The sequence below is a fragment of the Palaemon carinicauda genome, chromosome 12, assembly GCF_036898095.1.
Source record: "Palaemon carinicauda isolate YSFRI2023 chromosome 12, ASM3689809v2, whole genome shotgun sequence".
In the NCBI taxonomy this organism is placed as follows: Eukaryota; Metazoa; Arthropoda; class Malacostraca; order Decapoda; family Palaemonidae; genus Palaemon; species Palaemon carinicauda.
Window position 1 is genome coordinate 151,936,985 of NC_090736.1, and position 12,500 is coordinate 151,949,484.

The following is a 12,500-nucleotide window of genomic DNA, read 5'->3' on the forward strand; positions in this document are numbered from 1 at the left end:
TTATATATTATATATATGTATATATATAACAAACATTGTAACAATTTAGTACAGCATTTTAATGCAACAGAGAGCATATGTCAAAAAAAATTAATACTCACATTCCTCAATATATTGCTGAAATCCTTCTCCGACACATAGGTGTCGCTGTGAGAGGTGTCAAGTGTTTTGCAGGACCCCTTCTCCTTGTCCTTCCTGGTGGTGGTAGATGCCTGGCTGCGAGACCCCGTCGACCTCACGTCATCGTCGACATCGCTGGCTGTCGTGGCACCTCCTTCGGAGCCACGAAACTCCTCACTGGCGACTGTCTCTCCCCGGACGATGTGCTGTATGAGGAACGACCAAGTGTCCATGAGGAAGTCATCACGGCCACTCCTTTGGGCCTGGCCAGCTCCACTCTTCTTCTCCTTCTTCATAATTTTGCCAACCCTCGTCCTCAAGTTTTCGTAGCGTTTTTTGCACTGGGCAGCAGTGGCAGAAGGTTGCAGCTGGCTTCCTATATATGCCCACCTGCTGTCCTTCAAGACCTTGTTTATCCACTCCTTGTGTTTCTTGTCAAAGAGCATGGGGTTCTCCTTGACAAGGTCGGCCAACGTAGTCTCCGTCTCTTCCGTCCACTGGTAGTCAGGGATGTCCTTCTTAGACACCCGAACCCGCTTCTTCTTTAAATCGTCATCACTGGATACCTGGCTCTGGCTTGTATCCTGCTGTGTCTCCAGGATGACCATATCGAGACTTGAAAATGATGAATGAGGAGAATCTCGATCTGCAGTCTCCTCTATCACGTCCATTTTCCTCCCCCTTCCCTTTGGCTGCTTCAGTTTAGGCATGTTGTCTCCTCGCTGGCGAACTCTGGAATGGCTAGGAGTGTCCTCGGACCTCAATTTATATACCCCCTAATCCCCTTAATCACACGAGAGCTCCACCCCCTGATAATCCCACGAGAACTCCACTGGCGGAGTAGGAGGGCACTAGCGTGAGTAGGCGGGCACTAGCGTGAACCGGCGGGAACTGGCGTGAACTGGAGTGAACAATGCGGGAACTGCCGTGAACTGGAGTGAACGATGCGGGAACTGGAGTGAACGATGCGCGAACTAGCGTGAACAGTGCGAGACAATGCGGGAGTACAATGCGTGACAATGTCAGTGGGAAGGCTACGATGCGGGAACTGGCGTGAACAGTGCGGGAATTGGAGTGAACGATGCATGAACTGGCGTGCACGATGCGTGGAAGGGGAAGCATGGCACGCATTGGTACGCTCTGGCACGCCAGTTCCCACACTGTTCACTCCAGTTCACTCCAGTTGGCGCATCGTTCACGACTATTTCACGGCCATTTAGTGCGTGCCAATGCGTGCCACAAACTTTAAACATTTCAAAGTTTTGGGTCCGCATGGCACGCATTGGTACGCTCTGGCACGCGAGTTCCCGCACTGTTCACGACATTTTCACGGCTCGTTCACGCGAGTTCGCGCATCAATGCGTGCCAGTGCGTGCCACGAATGAGATATTTTCATAAGTATCAAAAGATGACAAACTCATCAACTCCCATTCTGTCCTCATTTTGGATGCTGCAAGACCGAGAAATAAAAATCCATTTCTTCTGGTATCATCATTCAAACTCTGCTTGTATCTTCGCTCTCCCCTCGCACTAAAAAGAACCTGAAAAAACATGCCTATTTTTCTCAATGGTAACAGTGTTGATTTTGAACATGAAATTTCCTGTTACCTTGAGCTTTTGTATATAAAGGAGAGCGTTCAATAATAAACTCACTCAGTTGCTTTCATCCTGTCTTTGAGTCACAACCTTCTTCGGCCTGTCACACTTTGTTCGACTTCTGACCGTGGTGTTGAGTTTAAAGACATCGCACATTAATGTGAGCTTCGATAGTCCTTTCTCGATTTTAGTAACCCCACACAGACCATCGGTCTGAAATATCTTCATATTTGGCAATTAAGGTTGTAGCTTAGCTAATAATAAAAATAATAATAATAATAATAATAATAATAATAATAATAATAATAATAATAATAACTCTTAAAGTGCGAAATAAAGAAAAGATTTTTTATTATTATTAAATCTTCGTCCAGTGAAACAGCGACAGTTGTTAGAAGTGAAAAGAAGGAAGCTTTTATGAAAATTTGACAAATGTCAAACTTATGTCAATATTTTTTTTCTTTTTTTTTTGCATATCTTATGGAATTGCATTCCTTTTTTATAAAATTTATCTTGTAATCTATAGTTCTTGGAAATTTTTGGAAGCATAATACGAATATTTACTACCAAGAGAAGTTTATATATATATATATATATATATATATATATATATATATATATATATATATATATATGTATATATATATATATATATATGTGTGTGTAAGTATATATGTATATGTATATATACTGTATATATATATATATATATATATATATATATATATATGTATATATGTGTGTGTGTAGGTACATATGTATATGTATATATACAGTGTGTGTGTATATATATATATATATATATATATATATATATATATGTATGTGTATATATATATATATATATATATATATATATATATATATATATATATTCAGAAGGATGGTATAGTCATGTATTCCTCGTAGAAGTCAAATTTGCCAACTTTTATCTGGGTGTCTTGGAAAAGTGCTTAAGCATCCGTGCGAGAACCAGTGTTTATACCTTTGGAGGAATTACAGTAAGTATTATTCCTCCAAGATTATACCTTAGGTATTTAGTTTTCATAAGGTCCCTCATGAATGGAAGAGGCAAGAGACAGTGACAAAGCCGTAGAGACTGGTCATAAATATACCTATAATCGACGCCCAAGTCCCCTCTTCACCCATGCTAGGACCAGAGAGGACCAGACAATGGCTGCTGGCTACTTAGTAGGTATACCTATAGGCTCTTTGACATCCCTCCCCCGTCATTAGCTCACAAGGATTGGCGAGGTTAAAGATACAACAGGAAACTTTCGTGTCTCGAAACCTAGTCCAGCAGATCGCCAGTCAGGGACATTTCCAATAGGCCACCAAGACCACCAGAGTAATAGGAACATCGCTGTATACGAAGTAAACAAACGAGTCCGAATGGCATTAGTAAATGACACTCGATGTATCTGATCATAACCAAAAGGGTCATTCCTTTTTTTATTCCAGCTGTTCTACGTGAGTCGCCATGATCTGTGTTTTGGAATAAGTGGCTAAAGTGCACTCAGGCAACACACAAATTTATCACTATTGTCGAATCTCTTGACATTTTCGACAGGGATTCTGAAAATTTTCATTAGTTTTCGTGGAATGTCTCTTCTTTTTCGCGAACTGGTAAGTTAAATTACACTCGTATGTATAATTCGTATGATTGTAATAGATCGTAATTACCAAGGCCAATATAGAGGGAATTACCATATATTTAACTATGAATTGTTGGATTCTGGGTGGATTTAAGAGAGTTTGATTTTTCCCCTGAATGAAATCAAGGATTCTGATGTGCTTATTTTACGTTATGCATCCAGCAGACAGCGAGTCAGTCGTAGCCTAAATTTTAAAGAGTAGACTCCTTCACCTGTATAAGTATCCAACTATGTTTCATTGTGATGTCTAATTGTTAAAAGTTATGCATGACATTTATATCAAGATTTATGTCATAGTGATTTAAAGGTGGCAGGAGTGGTATGTGATACAAAAATGCAAGGTAATAGTCAAGATCTTTAGCACAATAATAAGACCAGTGTTAATGGTGTTAAGGTATAGATCAGAAACTTGGGCTTTAAGACGGAAAGATGAAGCAAAGCTTGAGAGAACAGAGATGAGAATGCTGAATTGGGTTATGGAAATATCATTTCTTGAAAGATTGTAAAATTATTAAATAAAAAGAATGGCAGGCGTAGTAAAGATTACAGAGATGGTAACAAGTGCCACGACTGAGTCGGTGTGGGCACGTGTTGAGGGTGGATGGTGGGGAGGGAATGAGGTGGGCTTGGGAGGAACCTGTTTAGGGGGGAGAAGATCAAGAGTGAGGCAGAAAATTAGATGGTGAGATAAGGTGAAGGATGATACGAAGAGAAGAGGATGCCTTTGATTGAAGACATTGGAGAGGGCGCATCAGGCAACCGACCCCCTAATTAGAGACTACGGTTGGGAAGAAGAAGGAGATTAAAAAAAAGCGCGAACTCTGGACAACCGTTAATAAACTTTGTTAAACATAATCCTTGTTTTTTCATATATACGCCGCGCTATGTATTGTTGTAATAACGAAAAGGAATCCTGGCGGCAAACATTTGGATTTCTTTGGAAACCCGAATGATTGAAGACAGTAAGGCTTTCAAGAGGAAACTGAAGACTTTCTTATTCTTTGAGTCGTTTGATTGTGACAATTTAACAGTAAATGACCAATATGTGATATGAATTGTTGAAGACTCTGAACGAACATAATAAAATGACAGTTAAGGTCCTTGAGAGAGTGGGGTTCCCCTGCTGTATGGGACCAGAAAAGCATCCGTCAAAGTAACGTGAGGAAAGAGTGTAATAAGGGTACGAACTGAAGCAATAAAATGTTGTGCACGCACATTTGTTCAATGAAATAAGTCAGGGCAACAGCACAGTCATCCATTAGGAAGTCGATCAATGGTATCAAGACAACTTGGAGATGAAAACTAATTCTCCTTTTATAAGATTTATTACAAATTCTCTCTGTAGTACTGACGGCAAACTCTTCAAAACTCTTGTAAACAAAAATGTAACGCCTTATGATGATTCTAATGTCATTATATATTACAAGAATAAGAGCATAAAGACCTGGTTATGAATATAAATCTTTTAGTCACCATTTAGTGTAAGAAACATATTAAAACAAAGTGTTATATAGATTTTTTTTCTGGGCGAAGGCTTTGTCTCTCGCGCTTACGCAAGCGTTTTTCAAAACGCTTTGGAAGGAGCCAGCCATGGACATATCATAAAATGCGCAAACCAAGTATGTATAGAATGGAGTATTATTATTATCATTTTTGGGAGGCCTTTGCTCAACCTTTCATCCTGCTTCTGAGGGCCTGTTGGTAATGTCCTTGGCTGGTGATCGCAGACTGGGGTTCAAGCCCCGCTCATATACATTAGTTCATTTGGTCGCTGCAGCCTCACCATCATTGTGAGCCAAGGATGGGGGATTTGGGGCAGCCTACAGGTCTATCTGCTGAGTCATTCGCAGCCATTGTCAGGCCCTCCTTGTTCCTAGCTTGGGTGGAGAGGGGGCTTGGGAGCTGATCATGTTTATATATGGTCAGTCTTTAGGGCATTGTCCTGATTGATAGGGAACTGCCACTGCCCCTTGCCTCTGCCATTCATGAATGGCCTTTAAATCCTCTGATTGTGCCAGGCTACCCAATCCTCACCTGGGTCCTCGATTGGACATTTAACCGATGATTTTTTATGTCTTTGTATGACACATCAACTTGGTATTTCAAATTAAAATTCTTATATAACCCATTCTAGAAGCAAGTGTTCGCCCTGCAATGAGTAAGACATAATGTAGATAAACAATTACTTCCTGCATCTTCACGCCTTCGTTTGCTAGCGTATTTCCACACCCAAGGGCCAAGGCTCACACTGTCATAAGGCTAGTTTAGCTTAAACCAATATTCATTTTTCTTTAGTACACATTAAAATTCTGATCTTCATTATTTCCTATTTGCATTCTTCATGAACTTATGAGGGAGATCTTGGGAAACGTTGTTATGGAAGAAAGTAGGTAGGAGAATTGAGGAATTAACTTTGAAAGTAAATGCCTTATCCACCTCATTTTCTTCAATCAAATTTGGGGTAATATATGATACTTTAATTACTAGCGAAACTGGAATTCGCTTTAATAAATGGAAGAGTGATGGTTATTTTTTGGTATTTTTCTCTATATGTTTAATGTGAAGGCAAATTCTTACTCTAGGTAACTCCATTGTTTACATTTGGGAGAATGATGGTGAGTTATTGCGCATGCGTTGCTCACATTCGCTTTTCCCAACCTTTTTTTTTACTTGTTTTTTTTTTTTTTTTAACCAATTACTAACTTCCAAATATTTATGCACAAGTTCCCGGATATTGTTCTACAACATCCATTTTTTTTTCCACCCTCCCCTTCAGTTTCAGCTTCACTACCATCACATAAAGACATCCCCAAGAGGGAAGTATAATCAATTTCGAAATTTAGTTTACTTTTTTGCGAAATTAAGCGTAATTTCATTCCTGTTGGCAATCGATTGTGATGAAAACTCGCTCCATTCAGTTTATAGCGATTGTTGCTCTTGTGAAAGTGAAAAATAACCACGAAATAATGACCCAGGGGGCTTGCGACCGCACCTCAACTTGTACCGCTTGCCAGAACATAGGAGCAGTGATGTAATATTAATTTAGCGAGCGTAGCGAGCCGCGGCGGTGCAAAAACCATTAGAAGGACTTAAAGTGAATCATAGATAATTATAATACTTTAATTTTCAGCCACTTACATGAACCATATATTTTTTTCCAACTGGCTACCTTGTGTTTAGTTTGCATTTCTGACCATTATTATTGATGTAAATCACTGTTTTTTTTTTTTTTTTTTTTTTTTTTTTTTTTTTTTTTTTTTTTTTTTTTTTTGCCTCCTAATGACAGGTTTTCCGAGTTCCCCCATAATTATCTTTCTATAAAGGGGTCGAAAAACTCCTGAATGGGTGGTTTGTCCCAATAATCATGGTGAGAAATACATTTAACATAAGATAGCGAGTAGGTAAAATGTTTGGTCCATATATTTGGCTAGAAATTAAAGTGTCGTATTTTTACCCAAATTTACACTGTATAAGGATTATTTTTGAATAGTAATAGCAATGATAATGATAGAATAATGATATTAGTAGTAACTAGAACATTTAGGTTATAATTTTGATATGATTTGGACTAGGACACAGTACTGTCCATTTTAAGCTAATTAAAATTTAAAAAAAAAAATCTTTTTATAAATTTGATGATCACCTTTAGTATTGACGTGAAGACGAGAGAGAGAGAGAGAGAGAGAGAGAGAGAGAGAGAGAGAGAGAGAGAGAGAGAGAGAGAGAGAGAGAGAGAGAGAGAGATTATCACATTAGTGGTTCCTCCGTTCAATAATTACGTAAAAAACTTCCATTGAGGTCACACGTTGAGGCGTCAGCTTTAACAGTAAAGAAAGCGCTGTAGAGAACGAAACTGCTGCCTGGGGGTCATATATACGTCTCTTTCTTCTTCTCGAATCTGCCGTAGGAATTGGTAACACTCAGACTTTTATTATTATTATTATTATTACTAGCCAAGCTACAACCCTAGTTGGAAAAGCAAGATGCTATAAGCCCAAGGGCTGCAATAGGGAAAAATAGCCCAGTGAGGCAAGGAAATAAGGAAGTAAATAAATGATGAGAACAAATTAACAATAAATCATTCTAAAAACAGTAACAAAGTCGAAACAGATATGTCATAGATAAACTATTAACAACGTCAAAAACAGATACGTCATATATAAACTATAAAAAGACTCATGTCAGCCTGGTCAAAATAAAAACATTTGCCGCAACTTTGAACTTTTGAAGTTCTACTGATTCAACTACCCGATTAGGAAGATCATTCCACAACTTGGTCACAGCTGGAATAAAACTTCTAGAATACGGTTATCATGACTTTTATGGCATGTTTTAAGTCGTATCTTTAGTTGCATTCAGACTTTAATGCGTTTTTAATGATTAATTTTGTTGTAATGTGAATAAAATTTCTTATTATGGGTAATTTATGCGGATGAATTGTGAATAAAATGTCTTATTCAGGCATTTATTCGGGTTTCATAGATATGTTTTTTTTTTTTTTTTTTTTTTTTTTTTTTTTTTTTTTTTTTTTTTTTTTTTTTTGTAGTCCGAATAAGATTTTTCTATTTTCAGTGAATTATTTACTTACATTCTGAAGAATATTTCATAAGCTTTATTATTCATTTAGTTACAATATTTATTGAATTTAATGATCTGATTGCAATACTATTTACGTAATATTAAAAAAAAAACTTATAAAGAGCGTAGAATATTTTATGTTGCCATGATATTTTCCGCTGATTTGATTAGCTGGTACAGTTCTCTATTATAATAACCTTTATTCGAATAGCATTCTGTAAATTTATGGACGCATTTTCTTTAGAACATCCTGATTCACTTCCGCGTTTAGGCGAGGAAGTATGCGATGACTGATTGGTCCTAAGACGGTGCTTAATCACCAAAGCAAACTTATGGACAAGACAATCGCACATTTGCGCTCAGCACCTGATGCCTTCATTGTGGTAATATTGGCTATTTGTTTACATCCCCTGATTGTTAGCCAATACAGACTCGCAATCATTATACAAAACATCACGTTTGAATAGAAGTTTAAAGGCCACTCATGAATGGCAGAGGAAAGGGACATTCACATTGCTCTATCAAGCAGAACAATGCCCTAGAGACTGACCATATATACATATGATCAGCCCCCTCTCCATCCAAGCTCTAGAGACTGGCCATATATACATATGATCAGCGCCCAGGTCCCCCTCTCCATCCAAGCTAAGACCAAGGAGGGCCAGGCAATGGTTGCTGATGACTCAACAGATAGACCTATAGGCTCCTCCAAACCCCCCATCCTTACCTCAAAAGGATGATGAGGTTGCAGCGACCAAAGAAACTATAGAGTTTGAGCGGGGCTTGAACCTCAGTCTGGCGTTCACCAGTCAGGGACGTTACCACATCGGCCACCACAACGAAAGGAGGACAGTCCTGTCTTTTAAAACCACCAAATGTGTATGAAACTTACGGAAAGTTTTATTGAATCTTGCAACAAACATTAACGACGTAATGTAAGCATAGACGACTCCTGTAATAGCGTGAGAGGCAGCAGAGAAAGATTGAACGAGTACTTTATCCCTTTGATTGCAGATTACTCTGTCTCTTTTATGCCGAGTCTTTTGGCGTATTTTATCTTCCAAACTTCTCCAAAGGCAAAGATGAAAAGGACCCCGGCCGGGTTTGCTTTTCACCAAGCGCGCTTTTCTAGACATTTACATTTTCTATTTATCTTTGTTCGAGATGTTTTCTTTGGCTCGGATAAAATCTGCCACCTTTTCATCTTTCCACCCGCCTGAATGAGAGAAACCTATTGATTGAGTTCTATCTTGAGCTGGCGGTACAACGATTGTGGTTTTTATGTTCAGGGAGAATGAATAACGACTTTTTTCTGGTTGGCGCCATAACTTTAATGTTTATGGCCGTTGAATGACCACAAGATAATAGAGCAGAACAAATGCCAATAAACTATGGGGAAGTAACGGTCCAGTGGAAGAGTCTACCGTGAGGAGCAGTTAGTGTCATCGTCATTATAATGCATTGCCTCTTGTACCCGGGTGCTGACGTGTGTTACAGGTTTAATTTAAGGCTCGTATATTAAAATGCGTCGGTGTTAACCTTCCTCTTAAAGCAGAGTGTAGGCTTTTGTATGCCTGGAACTATTGCCTATTTTATATATTCGTATCACACTCTTTCGGGATTTCAGTGCGAAAATCTGTGGGCCATTGTCAAAAATTTGCATTCGAAATGAGGGCGAGGGGCCAGGGAATAGGAAGTTGCATAGAAATATTTGTTGTTTATTATAACAATAACTTTTTTTTTACAACTCATCTCTTTTTTTGGTATTTCCTAAATGGAACCTTCATAAAGGATTCAAAGCTTTTGAAATTCATTTTACTAATTTGTTTTCATGTTGCTGTTTTTTTTTTTTTTTTTTAAATATAGGGAATTCAAAGTTTGATTTTTGTATTTTACATTGGTGTATATTAAAATTCTTCATAAACGCTTTAGATTTACGTTTAACTTACATTTATCCGATGCTTGAAATAATAGACTTTATAGTTCAGGTACTTCTACCTCAACGTTAAAAAAAAAAAAATGTATAATCAACACAGTTAAAAATTTGCCCTAAAAAACTGGTAAAAATCCTGGGGTAAATGTTGCCAGGCATTTACTGCTTTAAAAACGGACATATTGACGTAAAGGAGTGATATTACGATCACCAACTTGTAAAAGATAAAAACAAAGTAGGGTACAAATTACGGTCGCCTGTATTTACTGAAATACGGCTGAAAACAGTTTATTTTTACAGAGATTTTCAGATTAAAATAACGGTTTATTTTTTACCGAGAATTTCAGATTGAAATAACGGTTTATTTTTTACCGAGAATTTCAGATTGAAATAACGGTTTATTTTTACAGAGAATTTCAAATTAAAGTAACGGTTAATTTTTACCGATAATTTCAGATTAAAATAACGGTTTATTTTTACCGAGAATTTCAGATTAAAATAACGGTTTATTTTTACCGAGAATTTCAGATTAAAATAACGGTTTATTTTTACCGAGAATTTCAGATTAAAATAACGGTTTATTTTTACCGAGAATTTCAGATTAAAATAACGGTTTATTTTTACCGAGAATTTCAGATTAAAAAAACGGTTTATTTTTACAGAGAATTTCAGATTAAAATAACGGTTTATTTTTACCGAGAATTTCAGATTAAAGTAACGGTTCATTTTTACCGAGAATTTCAGATTCAAATAACGGTTTATTTTTACAGAGAATTTCAGATTCAAATAACGGTTTATTTTTACAGAGAATTTCAGATTAAAATAACGTTTTATTTTAACAGAGAATTTCAGATTAAAGTAACGGTTAATTTTTACCGAGAATTTCAGATTAAAATAACGGTTTATTTTAACCGAGAATTTCAGATTAAAGTAACGGTTAATTTTTACCGAGAATTTCAGATTAAAATAACGGTTTATTTTTACAGAGAATTTCAGATTAAAATAACGGTTTATTTTTTACCAGTGTAGGATTAACCCACCAGACTCACCTAAAAGATTTTTATCGTAAGAAATTGGCTAAATGCAAGATTTATAACATGACGAATGTCTCCACTTGCCTCATGCATCATGTGTCTATGAAACTTGCTTTATATACTGAGTATATTCATCGAATAATCCTTCATATTCATCTCGCTTTTAATACTCATGAAGAAAGCTCTTTCGCATCTTGCTTTTAATACTCATGAAGAAAGCTCTTTCGCGTATAAGCTTATCAGTATTTTAGGTATTGAAACAAAGTATTGTATGGTGATACAATATCTTGTTAAACACATTATTAGTATTGTTATTATCACCAGCCAAGCCACAACCCCAGTTGGAAAAGCAAGACGCTACAACCCCAAGGGCTCCAAAAGGGAAAATAGCCCAGTGAGGAAAGGAAACAAAGAAAACAAATAAACGATATGCGAAATGAAAAATCAAAACAAAATACTTCAAAAGCATCAACAATATTGAAACAGATATTTTATATATAAATTATAAAAGGACTTATGTAAGCCTGTTTAACATAAAAACATTTGCTTCGCGTTAGAACTTATGAAGTTCTACTGATAAATGTACCTTTATAACATTATTAGTACATGTAATCTGAATACATTTCCCACACGAAACTCCTCCGCCTTGATGATGGACTGTTTCGGAACAGTCTTTCTCTCTCTCTCTCTCTCTCTCTCTCTCTCTCTCTCTCTCTCTGGCTTCACATCTCTTAAAGTTTTTTTTTTTTCATCTCGTCACGTATCCCGGTACTCAGCACATCGTCTATTATGAACTATGTGCTTTCATGAAAGTTATGATTTTGGTGTGAGGCTAATTATGCTTGTGTATGAGAGAGAGAGAGAGAGAGAGAGAGAGAGAGAGAGAGAGAGAGAGAGAGAGAGAGAGAGAGCACCAATAACAATTACATGAGAATAACTATGAACAATGTTATTGACATTATGCATTGTGCTCAAGCTTGCTCCATTATTAACAGAGAGTTATGAGTCCTTTTAACTGGCCAAACAGTAATACACCGGATCCTTCCCTCTGGTTACGGCTGATTTTCCCTATGCTTACATATACACCGACTAGTGTGGCCTATTCTTTACTTAATCTCCTCTGGTCTCATACACCTGACAACACTGACATTACCATCCAATTTTTCTTCGATCAAAGGGTTAACTACTGCACTGTAATTGTTCTGTGGCCACTTTCCTCTTGGTAAGGGTAGAAGACACTTTAGCTATAGTAAGCAGCTCCACAAGGAGGAGACTCCAAAATCAAGCCATTGTTCTCTAATCTTGGGTTGTGCCATAGCCTGTGTTCCATGGTCTTTCACTGTCTTGGGTAGAGTTCTCTTCCTTGAGGGTAAGGGTAGAAGAGATTTTAGCTATGGTAAGCAGCTCTCCTAGGAGGAGACTCCAAAATCAAACCATTGTTCTCTAGTCTTAGGTAGTGTCATAGCCCCTGTACCATGGTCTTTCACTGTCTTGGGGTAGAGTTCTCTTGCTTGAAGGTACACCAGGCATATTATTCTATCTTATTTCTCTTCCTCTTGTTTTTTAAAGTTTTTATAGTTTATA